General features: G+C 58.3%; 1 non-coding gene across 1 annotated transcript; it reads left to right on the top strand.

Annotated features, from left to right (window-relative positions):
• The first annotated feature begins 11280 nt into the window (after window positions 1-11280).
• TRNAG-UCC lies at window positions 11281-11353 on the top strand. The gene has a single exon. It is a non-coding gene; the product is annotated as a tRNA-Gly (tRNA).
• The last annotated feature ends 1828 nt before the right edge of the window (window positions 11354-13181 follow it).

Below are 13181 nucleotides of genomic sequence, written 5' to 3'. Positions count from 1 at the left end.
TGGAGGTCAGGACTGGGATAGTAGGGGCTGCGGGTCGGGAGTGAGGGCACTGGCAGCGCAGTAACTGGAGAGCTCAGCGGGAAATCCAGGGGCTGCGGGTCGGGAGTGAGGGGCACCAGCAGAGCTCTTGGTGTGGAGATCAGGATAGGGAGAGGAGGGTCTGCTGGACGGGAGAGAGGGGCACCGGCAGACCTGTGAGTCTGGGGGTCAGGACTGGGAAAGCAGGGCTGCATGTTGGGAGTGTGGGGCACCGTCAGAGCTGTGGCTCTGGAGGTCAGGACTGGGATAGCAGGGGCTGCAGGTCAGGAGTGAGGGGCACCGGCAGAGCTGTGAGTCTGGAGGTCAGGACTGGGATAGCAGGGGCTGCGGGTCGGGAGTGAGGGGCACCGGCAGAGCTGTGGGTCTGGAGGTCAGGACTGGGATAGCAGGGGCTGCAGGTCAGGAGTGAGGGGCACCGGCAGAGCTGTGAGTCTGGAGGTCAGGATTGGGATAGCAGGGGCTGCGGGTCGGGAGTGAGGGGCACCGGCAGAGCTGTGGGTCTGGAGGTCAGGACTGGGATAGCAGGGGCTGCGGGTCGGGAGTGAGGGGCACCGGCAGAGCTGGAGGGAGCGCAGGGGGCTGCGGGTCAGGAGTGAGGGGCACCAGCAGAGCTGAGAGTCTGGAGGTCAGGACTGGGATAGCAGGGGCTGCGGGTCGGGAGTGAGGGGCACCGTCAGAGCTGGTTGACGCCTAAGGGGCTGCGGGTCGGGAGTGAGGGGCACCAGCAGCGCAGTAACTGGGGAGCTCAGCGAGGAATCGAGGGGGCTGCGGGTCGGGAGTGAGGGGCACCGTCAGAGCTGGAGGGAGCGCAGGGGGCTGCGGGTCAGGAGTGAGGGGCACCAGCAGAGCTGAGAGTCTGGAGGTCAGGACTGGGATAGCAGGTGCTGCGGGTCGGGAGTGAGGGGCACCGTCAGAGCTGGTTGACGCCTAAGGGGCTGCGGGTCGGGAGTGAGGGGCACCAGCAGCGCAGTAACTGGGGAGCTCAGCGAGGAATCGAGGGGGCTGCGGGTCGGGAGTGAGGGGCACCAGCAGAGCTGTGAGGCTGGAGGTCAGGACTGGGATAGTAGGGGCTGCGCGTCGGGAGTGAGGGGCACGGGCAGCGCAGGACCGCGGGAGCTCAGCGGGACATCCGGGGGGCTGGGGGGCGGGAGTGCGGGGCCCCAGCAGAGCTCTTGGTGTGGCGATCAGGATTGGGATAGGAGGGGCTGCGGGTCGGGAGTGAGGGGCAGCAGCAGAACTGTGAGTCTGGAGGTCAGGACTGGGATAGCAGGGGCTGCGGGTCAGGAGTGAGGGGCACCACTAGAGCTGGGGGGAACCCAGGGGGCTGCAGGTTGGGAGTGAGGGGCACCAGCAGAGCTGAAGGAAGCCCAGGGGTCTGTGGGTCAGGAATGAGGGGCACCGGCAGCACAGTGACTGGGGAGCTCTGCGGGAAGCCCAGTCACTGCAAGTCGGGAGTGAGGGGCACCAGCAGAGCTGTGGATCTGGAGATCAGGATTGGGACAGGAGGGGCTGCGGGTCGGGAGTGAGGGGCAGCAGCAGAGCAGGAGGGAGACCAGGGGGCTGCGGGTCGGGAGTGAGGGGCACCAGCAGAGCTGAGAGTCTGGAGGTCAGGACTGGGATAGCAGGGTTGCGGGTCGGGAGTGAGGGGCACCGTCAGAGCTGGTTGACGCCTAAGGGGCTGCGGGTCGGGAGTGAGGGGCACCAGCAGAGCTGTGAGGCTGGAGGTCAGGACTGGGATAGTAGGGGCTGCGGGTCGGGAGTGAGGGGCACTGGCAGCGCAGTAACTGGGGAGCTCACCGAGGAATCCAGGGGGCTGCGGGTCGGGTGTGAGGGGCACCAGCAGAGCTCTTGGTGTGGAGATCAGGATTGGGATAGGAGGGGCTGCGCGTCGGGAGTGAGGGGCACCAGCAGAGCTGTGAGGCTGGAGGTCAGGACTGGGATAGTAGGGGCTGCGGGTCGGGAGTGAGGGGCACTGGCAGCGCAGGAACTGGAGAGCTCAGCGGGAAATCCAGGGGGCTGCGGGTCGGGAGTGAGGGGCACCAGCAGAGCTCTTGGTGTGGAGATCAGGATTGGGATAGGAGGGGCTGCGGGTCGGGAGTGAGGGGCAGCAGCAGAACTGTGAGTCTGGAGGTCAGGACTGGGAAAGCAGGGGCTGCATGTTGGGAGTGTGGGGCACCGTCAGAGCTGTGGGTCTGGAGGTCAGGACTGGGATAGCAGGGGCTGCAGGTCAGGAGTGAGGGGCACCGGCAGAGCTGTGAGTCTGGAGGTCAGGACTGGGATAGCAGGGGCTGCGGGTCGGGAGTGAGGGGCACCGGCAGAGCTGTGGGTCTGGAGGTCAGGACTGGGATAGCAGGGGCTGCAGGTCAGGAGTGAGGGGCACCGGCAGAGCTGTGAGTCTGGAGGTCAGGATTGGGATAGCAGGGGCTGCGGGTCGGGAGTGAGGGGCACCGGCAGAGCTGTGGGTCTGGAGGTCAGGACTGGGATAGCAGGGGCTGCGGGTCGGGAGTGAGGGGCACCGGCAGAGCTGTGAGTCTGGAGGTCAGGACTAGGATAGCAGGGGCTGCGGGTCGGGAGTGAGGGGCACCGTCAGTGCTGGGGGGAACCAAGGGGCTGCGGGTCGGGAGTGAGGGGCACCAGCAGAGCTGTGGGGCTGGAGGTCAGCACTGGGATACCATCCAGCCTGATGGTAAGCGATGCCCAGCTGAGCCCATGGCCAGTACGTCCTGCTCCACCCACAGCCGGGCTGGGAGCCAGGACTCCTGGTTCTTCTCCCCTGCTGTGGGAGGGCAGTGCAGGCTAGTGGTTAGAGTGGGGGTTGGGAGCCAGGGTATCCGGGTCCCACCGCTGGCTCTGGGAAGGGAGTGGGGGCCAGTCTTGTGCACCCCCTGGCTTGAAGTGGTTTCCATCCTGTGCAGGGTTTACAGTTTTGTTCACTGGCTCTCAGCACCTCCCACTATACAAATTGTCCCAGTGCCGCTGGGTCTAGTGGTTAGAGCCGGGGAGGCCGGGAGCCAGGCAGGGGCGGTGGGTATAAGGGGCCCGGGGAGGCACCTGGCCTGTGCTCCACCCAGAGGCCCTGCTCCCGCACGTCCTCTCCCCCGCAAGGCCCCATCCTGAAGGGGCGTGTGGGCGGGGCTGAAGGGGGAGTGTGGGCGGGGTGGAGGGGGCGTGTGGGCGGGGCTTTGGCAGGAGGAGGCTGAGTGGCAGCAGGCCTTGGGGCAGGGCCACAGTCCGGGCCCGCCCAGCCTCCCCAAGTGGAGGAGTCCCAAGCTGCCCATGGAGCCAGGACTCCTGGGTTCTATTCCTGGCTCTCCCACAGACTCCCACTCTGAGCTGGTGCAGCCCATCTCGCCCTCCCTGGTGCCTCAGTTTCCCCCGTGTGAGACGGGTCCCAGTGTGAACGGCTGCAGCGCCGTGGAGAATCTCGTCCCTTCTCCTGGCGGCTCCTTGGTAGCCCTGGGGAAGCAGCCAACTGCTGCAGCCCCTGGCTCCCGTCTGGGCAGCCCGGGGTGGGGGTGGGATCTGGGCAATGGGAGGAAGGAATCCCCCCTTCCCCCACCCCACCACGGGGACATGGGGGGAGGCTGGTGCTGCGGGGGCAGGGAGTCCTGCAGCCCTCGCAGGGGAGAAGGGGCAGGTTCCCGGCTTGGCTGCTGATGGGGGCGGGGTGGGGGGCACTGCTGGACTGGGGGCTCCCCCCTGCGGGGTGGAGATGGAGCACGGCCTGCTGGGAGCGGACGTCTCCTCTGGATGGGGGAGGGTGACACTGGCCGAATTGTGGGAGCCCCTGTCCCCCCCCCCCAGACAAGGGAGGGGCCTCTCAGCCTTGCCGGCTCGTCTCTCTTTCACCAGGATCGGCCCAGCACCTGGCCGGGCCCAGCCCCCCCGTCCTCCGCGCCAGCAGCGGCCCAGGGGGGGGAGAGGAGCGGCCGGGGGGTGGGGGCCTCTCAAGCCCCCCGGGGAGCAGGGCCAGGCACTGGGGGGCAGAGGCTGCGATGGGGAGGTGGGTTGGAGAGATGTCGGGGTGAAGCTGGGACTTGGGGAATGGGCCAGGCTGCAGGGAGGAAGTGTGGGGGCCACCGGAGGAGCTGGGGGCTGGGAAGCTGCGGGGACACAGCCGGGGGTGGTGGTGACACCGCAGGGGGCTGCTCAAGAGGCAGTGGGCTGGGGGCAGGGCGGGAGCTCCGACAGGGGTGGGGGTCAGGCTATTGCGGGTCTCCTGTGAATGGCACCAGGCTGCAGGGAACCCCACGGCCGGCAGCCCCTGCTGGGGTCTGGTCAGTGCAGACCCCGCTGCACCCTGCTGGGGCTCTGGTCACTGCAGCCCCCGATGCACCCTGCTGGGGACTCTGGTCACTGCAGCCCCCGATGCACCCTGCTGGGGCTCTGGTCACTGCAGCCCCGATGCACCCTGCTGGGGCTCTGGTCACTGCAGCCCCGATGCACCCTGCTGGGGTCTAGTCACTGCAGCCCCGATGCACCCTGCTGGGGCTCTGGTCACTGCAGCCCCAACCTCACACTGGAACTGGGCGGGGGAAGGTTTCTTCTCGCGCTCCCATTGGTCAGGGCTCTGCCTCCTCTTCCTATTGGCTGTCTCGGGAGAGGCGGAGTTTCGAGAGGGCGTCACGTGGCCTTGAAGCGTTCGCGAGGCGGCTCCTGAGCAGCCCAACCCCAGCTCCCCTCCCCACTGCCGCCCCTCCCCTCCTCCTCCCCCCCAACCCCCGAGCTCCTTCCCCAGCGCCGCCCTCCCCTCTCTGCCCCCAGCCCCTGAGCTCCCCACCCCAGTGCCGCCCATCCCCTCCCTGCCCCGCCCCAACCCCTGAGCGCCCCACCCCCAGTGCCGCCCATCCCCTCTCTGCCCCGCCCCCAACCCCCTGAGCTCCCCCTCCCCACTGCCGCCCATCCCCTCTCTGCCCCGCCCCAACCCCCAGCTCCCCACCCCAGTGCCGCCCCTCCCCTCCCCTCCTCCCCGTCCCCAACCCCCGAGCTCCCCTCCGCAGTGCCGCCCATCCCCTCTCTGCCCCGCCCCCAACACCCCTGAGCTCCCCTCCCCACTGCCGCCCATCCCCTCTCTGCCCCGCCCCAACCCCTGAGCTCCCCTCCCCAGTGCCGCCCATCCCCTCTCTGCCCCGCCCCAACCCCCGAGCTCCCCTCCCCAGTGCCGCCCATCCCCTCTCTGCCCCGCCCCAACACCCCTGAGCTCCTCCCCACTGCCGCCCATCCCCTCTCTGCCCCGCCCCAACCCTCCCGAGCTCCCCTCCCCACTGCCGCCCATCCCCTCTCTGCCCCGCCCCAATCCCCTGAGCTCCCCTCCCCAGTGCCCCCATCCCCTGAGCTCCCCCTCCCGAGTGCCGCCTCCCCTCTTCTGCGCCCGTCCCCAACACCCCCGAGCTCCCCTCACCCAGTGCCGCCCCTCCCCTCTTCTGCCCCGTCCCCAACACCCCTGAACTCCCCCTCCCCAGTGCCGCCTCCCCTCTTCTGCCCCGTCCCCAACACCCCAGAGCTCCTCCCCAGTGCCGCCCGTCCCCTCTTCTGCCCCGCCCCAAACACCCCCAGCTCCCCCTCCCCAGTGCCGCCCATCCCCTCTTCTGCTCCCGCACTCAAACACCCCGAGCTCCTCCCCAGCGCCGCCCATCCCCTCTCTGCCCCTGCCCCAAACACCCCCTGAGCTCCCCTCCCCCAGTGCCGCCCTCCCCTCTCTGACCCCGCCCCAACACCCCCGAGCTCCCCTCCCCAGTGCCGCCCATCCCCTCTCTGCCCCGCCCCTAACACCCCCAGCTCCTCCCCAGTGCCGCCATCCCCTCTTCTGCCCCACCCCAAACACCCGCCCCAGCTCCCCTCCCCAGTGCCGCCCATCCCCTCTTCTGCCCCCACCCCAAACACCCCCAGAGCTCCCCTCCTCCAGTGCCGCCCATCCCCTCTTCTGCTCCCGCACTCAAACACCCCGAGCTCCCCTCCCCAGTGCCGCCCATCCCCTCTTGTGCCCCAGCCCCAAACACCCCCGAGGCCCCCTCCCCAGTGCCGCCTATCCCCTCTCTACCCCGCCCCCAAACACCCCGAGCTCCCAATCCCCAGTGCCGCCCATCCCCTTTCTGCCCCCATGCCCAACCCTCCCCGAGCTCCCTCCCCGATGCCGCCCATGCCCCTCTTCTGCCCCGCCCCAAACACACCCCGACACTGCTCCTGGTTTTGGGAGGAACAGGAGAAAGGACAAAAGAAGCAAGAGACGAAGAGAAAGGAGGGAGGGATGGATGGAGGAAAAGGTGAAACAAAAAGAACAAACCCTAATGTCCCCAGTTATTTTAAGGGACAAAATCCCAGGTACGGAATAAAATTCTGCCTCCTTAAGCTCGTGTTTTCCATGCCTAGAATTCAACTGTCACCAGATGGATCAGACTGAACAGGTTTCAAACCTCGAGGAGGCTCTTACCTTCTAAATAGGGACGTCTGTTATCTAGTAAAATCAGGAAAAGGGAAGGAGAAAACTCAAAAGAGGTTCCTCCTGGCGCTCACGTCCATGAACCCGAATACTCCCCCAGTCCTCAAAGAGAGACCTGGAGAAGGAGACTTGCTGAAGCAAAGCCACAGGGGTCTCTGAGGTTTCCCTGGCCCCTCACCCCTGCCCTGCCTGGCTGATGTCAGCATCTCTCTGTGAGGTCACCACCTCCCCACTACCTTTGACCAATAGTCTGAGGTCCTGCAAAAGGCCTTTGTGATGTCACTGCCACACCCCTCCCTTGCTGGGCTAATGTCCTGCCCCTGGCCAGGCACTTTGGAGGTTTGAGCTACTCCCTGTGGATCACCCCACTCAAGGAGTGTTCGTTCTAGGCAGCAAGCCGGCTAGACAGGAAAACATCAGACGCTGCTCCCAATGCTACACTCAGTTTTTCAGAAATTAGGTGACTTTATGACCAGAAGAGACCATTAGAGCATCTAATCTGACCCCCCTGCATATCACAGGCCTCCTGTATGACACAAGAGCTACTTTTGGAGCAAACACATTCCAGAAAGGCATCTAGTCTTCATGAAATGACATCAGGAGATGGAGAATCCACCACTTTCCTTGGTAGATTGTTCCTGTGGTGAATCATCCTCGCTGTTGAATATTTGTGCCTTAGTTGTAATATGAATTTGTCTCTTTTCACCTTCCAGCCACTGGGTCTTGTTGTGCCTTTCTCTCCTAGATTCAAGAGCCCTTTAATACCCAATCTATTGAAGGCCCTTCAACACTTCAATGAAGTCACCTTTCAATCTTCTTTTGATAAGCGAAACAGGTTGAGCTCACTAGAAGGCATTTTTCTCCATCCCTCAGAACATTTATTGGCTCTTTGGTCATCAGACTCCTGAACTGTAGCTGGATGTGGCTCTTGTTCTTCTGCACAACATAGCTCCTGGAGAAGAGGGATCTTCAAATGTACATTCCTATGATACCTTTGTTTAATTGATGAAAACATAAACTAGACAGTTAGAGGATTGGAACTGATTTCAGCTGATGGACAGATTTGCTAGGTTTTTGTGCATTTGGACAGTGAAATGTTGAGTGTTTACATTCATATCAAGCACCCCTGTATAGTGGAGCTCCTGAACATAATGAAGAATGGAAATGTAAATGTTTTCCTTTTTAAAAAAAAAAGAAAGAAGGTTATAAGAGAACACTGGGGCTTGAATCAAGGATCACTTGATCTACCATCAAGCACTGTATCACTAAGCTATACCCCCATGACCATGGACTCATGATCTCCAAGACTTTGAAGGACAGACCCTGCTTCCTCGAGCTCCTTTGCCATTCCCAGACCACAGGTGGTTTTAAAAATGGGGTTTGATTAAACTTCTTAAATGTGGTGAACACCACAGCTTGCACACCCACCAATATAGTTTCTCCCACTGACATAGCTGCCACCTCTTGGGGAAGTGGATTAACTACACCCCAGGAAAACTCTCTCCCATCAGCATAGAGCAGTGGTTCTCAAGCTGTGGGTCAGGACCCCAAAGTGGGTCATAACCCTGTTTTAATGGGGTCGCCAGGGCTGGCATTAGACTTGTTGGGGCCTGGGGCTGAAGCCAAAAGTCTGAGCCCCACCACCCAGGGCTGAATCCCTCAAGCTCTGGTTTTGCCCTCCCCCAACTGGATAAGAGGGCACAGTGTGAAATGTTTGGGGACCACTGTTTTAGGATGATGTTCTCAATCACTTCTATGAAGTCCAATGAAAGCTATTCCTCACCCACCCACCCACCTACCCCTCCATCAGGACCGACTAGGTATGTTCTGCTGCCCTTCACTCATGCAGGAAGGATAATAACATTTCATTCCACTCAATCCTAAAGTGATTTGTAACCCACCACCATTCAAAACTGGTCATTTTGGGGAAGTGGCCCCATCATGCTGCATAGCTAGGCAGAGTAGGTGTGTCTGTGCAAACACGGTCTGTTCCTGAAGTCTTTCCCCCAGCTCCTCACTAGATGTGAAGGGGGAGCTCATTCAGCCTCTGCTTCCGCTTAGTATTTAAAAACTCCTTATTGTCCCTATCTCTGCTGACATTAGATTTCTCCTCCTGTCTTTTCCTTGATAGTTCTGATGAGGTGGCTGAGTGGTTAAGGTGATGGACTGCTAGTCCATTGTGCTCTGCATGCATGGGTACAAATCGCATCCTCATCGGATGCATTTAGTCATTACTCCTCCTTTGTAGACAACCATGTCCCCGTTTGGTATGATGTTGCTTCTTGCAAACAAAAACCTTCTCAGAAACTCAGAACTCTCTTGCTTTAAATAAAATGTCTAAATCCCAGATTTTTTAAAAAAAGAAAAATTCTCTAGTCCTGTATTTCTTAATTTATATCTCAAAAGGGAACATCCTCGTCATGTCCTCCAAACACCCTGGGACCAGCCCAAATTATTAAAATACCCTCAACCCGAGCAAGGCCAGAGCAGTGACCCAGAGCTAGTGTCTAGGCCAAGCTGTTCTGAAGGAGGCAACTCAAACATTTTGTCCCTGCTTCCCTTGGCAAGGTCTGACTGGGAAAAAAAAATTCCCCAAACTGAAAAACCAGTACTAATCTGTTTGGGGACTTTGGTTTGAAAGTATTATTGTTATTATTCTCTTCTGAATCAGTTCAGTTGAGTCTTTGTCCTCCAGGTGTGTTTCCAGCTAAAACCACATTGAGGGTACTGGACCACTGACCTATCAGCTCTTAACACCCAAACTTTCAGTAACTCTATTATCAGTGCTTGCGAGTGTAATTTAAACCATAGGTTCATCTAGCTCTGAATCTTGTCTTCTGACAGTAGCCAATACCAGGTGCTCCAAAAGCCAGTCTTTAAAGTACCACCGGGAGTTGAACCCAGGATCTCTTGTTTACAAAACAGGTGCTTTAACCAGCCAAGCCATGGTAACTACTGTTGCTTAAAGTAGCGTGTTTGCTCACACCTAACTCTCTGCCAATCCCCACTGGGCCCTTACAAGTGTTGCTCGTGTTTGGCTTCTGTAAAGCAGAGGAGCAGGTGAAGTTTTGCTCCCAAGGTGTGTGTGCGATTCTTTGGACAGGTCTACACTAGGAAATTAGGTTGGTGTAATTACATTACTTAGGCTGGCAATGCAGTTCTATCAACCTAATCCCGGAGTAGATAGCAGCTCAGCTGTCAGAACTTTCTGGAGCTATGAAAGGAGAGAGGTCCGGCCTCTGTAGCAGGAATGCAGGGCAGGCGAGTTCATGGTGGGATACAGGTGGAGACCAGTTATGGTGATATAATGACCAGCAGCATTTACACTGACAATTTGGCACAAAGCTCTAGGCCTCTTGTCGAGGTGGTTTTATTTTGTCGCCAGACGTGGCATTGCAGTGTGTGCACCAGCCAAAAGCTGCTGACCGAGGGAGCGTTGTGTGTTTTTCACACAGCTGAGCAATATAATGATGCTGAAATAACTTTGTAGTGCAGACCTGGCCAAAGATTCACACACACACACACACACACACACACAGCTTGCAAGGAAAACCTCACCTGCTCCTCTGCTTTGCAGAATCCAACACAAGCAAAGCTTTTCAGGCCCCAGTGGGAATGGCAGGGAGTCAGGTGTGGGCAGAGAGTGTCCCTGAGCCACAAGCAGGCACCATGGCTTAGCTGGCTAAAGCACCTGTCTTGTAAACAAGAGATCCTGGGTTCAACTCCAAGTGGTGCTTTGTTGAGTACCTCTTGGAGCACCTGGTATTGGCAGCTGTCAGAGAACTAAATGGGCCTTTGGTCCAGCCCAGTATGGCTGTTTCAATTACACTCACAGGCACTGATAATGGAATTACTGAGAGTTAAGAGCTGATAGGTCAGTGTTCCAGCCTGTCACAGATGACCCCCCTCCCTCTGGGACAGGGGCAGGTCTGGGCTCTCACGCCAAATGGCTCATTGTGGCTGCCAGAACCTGTGGGCAGCTCATTTAGTTTTCACTGAGGGTTGAGTCCTGCTTTGTGCACCATGTGTGAGAATGAAAATCCTAAACCGCCCTTTGAAATAACAGATGCAGCAGGATGTGTTATTGTCCCTGCCCCAAAGCACACAGACCAATGGAGAAATGCTGTCAAGTCCAGTGGCAGCTTATAAACTAACAGATGTTTTGAAGTATGAGCTTTCATGGGTGAATACCCACTTCAGCTAGCCAGGCTCATGAAGAAAAAGAGCAAGTTGGTGCAGAGGAGAAACTAGTAAAGAAAACAAGAGCGGGAAACAATATGGGAAACCTGCTGCTCTCTCTGACCCGGTCAACACTGTGAGTTTATATCGAATTTAGCAGCGTTAAAGGGCATTAACCCTGCACCCGTCCACACAACGAAGCCCTTTATATCGATATAAAGGGCTCTTAATACCGATATCTGTACTCCTCCCCGACGAGGGGAGTAGTGCTGAAATCGGTATTGCCATGTCGGATTAGGGTTAGTGTGGCCGCAATTCGATGGTATTGGCCTCCAGGCGCCATCCCACAGTGCACCATTGTGACTGCTCTGGACAGCAATCTGAACTCGGATGCACTGTAAAATCGGAATAATCCCGTAATGTAGACATACCCTGTGATTAACAACATTGGTGGCTAATTGAAAGGCTGATGGTTCAAATCCAAGTGAAGATGGAGGTGGTTTTTTTTTAGTCATGAGGGTTTTTTTTAGTGATGAGAATCCAGTACATTTTAACAGGCAGAAAAATCTCTTCAACGCTGGTCTAACCTCATTAGGCAAGCATAAGTGACACTTTTGCCAGATGCATTGGTGGTATAGTGGTGAGTATAGCTACCTTCCAAGCTAGTTGACCTGGGTTCAATTCCCAGCTAATGCAATGATGTGATGTTTTCTCTGCTGGGAAGTGATTTAATTTCAGTCACATTGTATCAGTTTATCAATGGAATGAGAGAATCCATGTGCTGCAGGTCATTCAACACACAATGGAGGAAGAAAGGGGCAGGACTATACAATGAGCTGTTGGAGTTATCCTGATATTACAATGTTTGGTTTATTTTTTAAAAAACTTCCTTTACTTCCATCTCCATTTTAGACTCAGAGGCTTTAAGGTTAGAAGGGACCAGTGTGATCATCTAGTCCGACCTGCTGCACCTTGCAGGCCAAAAGACCCCACCCACTCCTGTAATAGACCCGGGAGGGGAGGCAGCTCTGTGCTCTGCCCCTCCCCTAGGCAGCACATGGAGGCCCTCTGCTCCCTTCCCCCCATGGGTGTGCAGAGATGTGCCAGCAGCACTGAGGTGGCTCCCTGCCCACTCTGCCTCCATCCCTCCGTGCCACTCTCAGAAATGGCCGGCATGTCCCAGCATCCCCTGGGGCGGGGGCAGTGTCTCCATTCACTGCCCCTGCCCTGAGTACCAACTCCGCAGCTCCCATTGGCCAGGAACTGCAGCCAATGGGAGCTCTGGGGGCAGTGCCTGCAGGCAGCGGCGCACGGAGACTCCCTGGCCCCGCCCACCTAGGAGCTGCTGACGCAGGGTTGTGTGTACGCGTCAATTTGGGAGCTGCAGTGCCTGGGGTAAGTGCCACCCCTCCTGCACCCCAACCCCCTCCCCCAGCGCAGAGCCCGCACCCCGCACCCAAATTTCCTCCCAGAGCTTTGCTTGTCTTCCTTTCACCCAGAACCATCGTCCTTCTCCTGGGCTGCAAGTAGCCATCCCTGGGAAGCCAAGAGGCAGGCACAGGATTCTACCTCCCAGCAGCCAACCGCACCTCCCCAGGCTTTGCAGAACGAATGGTGGCACTCTACTAACCCCACTTAGCTGCACTGAGGTGCTTAGCTTCTGCCCTGCCTTCCTCAGCTCGACTTTCCTCTTTTGCCCCATTCCTGCCTCACTCCCTCCTTTGGCAAGTCACACAAAGGAAGCCAGCAGGAAGAGCCGGCCGCCATAGGCCAACCTCCAAGGGCAGAGGAGACCAAGCCACAAGGCTTCAAAAGGTGACAGGCCAAGATCCTCTAGCTTTCCCCTGCTGATGCTAAGGCTTTTTCTCAGTTCATTTCACCACCCTCTGTCCTGCAGGGGTTGAGTTTATCGCAGGTGTTACCCAAAATTGGGCCAACTAGTAAGTGTAAGGAGGACAAATGACCCACCAGAGTTTGGCAGAAAGCAGCACATTTGTTATACTGACAGCTAAGCTCAAAATAAGCGGGGGCAGGGGGTGTCACACTCGCACTCGCATACTCACACTCCCAGGACGGGCACAGCACTGGAGATGTTAGGATTCTGCAAGGTAAGTGTCCCACAGCACAGCTATGGACGGGGCGATGAAGGTAAGTCTTCCTGAGGCACAGTGAAATGCAACGCTGTGAACCACTGGCCAGGTGGTCCGGGTGAAGGGCATTCACTGGAGGTACAAGCTTGTGAGTGCTCTCCTGAGCACAGGGTCCCTTCCCCTTTTAAGGGCCTGCACCTCATGGCCTGCGACTAGAGATGACTTGGCTGCATCTGGTTGGTCACACTCCACCTTGGGCAGTGTCCATGCTCTGGGTGTGTGAGTGATGCATAATTAGAGTCCCAGACACCTTGTCTACCTGGGAGCTCTTCTGCTCTTCAACCAGCCCATTCATCCCACCAGCATTCCAGGAGGGAGCGGGAGGGGAAAAGCCACTTCACAGGCATTCAGAGAGGGAGAGGAGACAAAAGTGG

Source organism: Mauremys reevesii, linkage group 12 (assembly GCF_016161935.1).
Source record: "Mauremys reevesii isolate NIE-2019 linkage group 12, ASM1616193v1, whole genome shotgun sequence".
Taxonomy (NCBI): Eukaryota; Metazoa; Chordata; order Testudines; family Geoemydidae; genus Mauremys; species Mauremys reevesii.
This window is presented reverse-complemented; position numbering and strand designations above follow the sequence as displayed.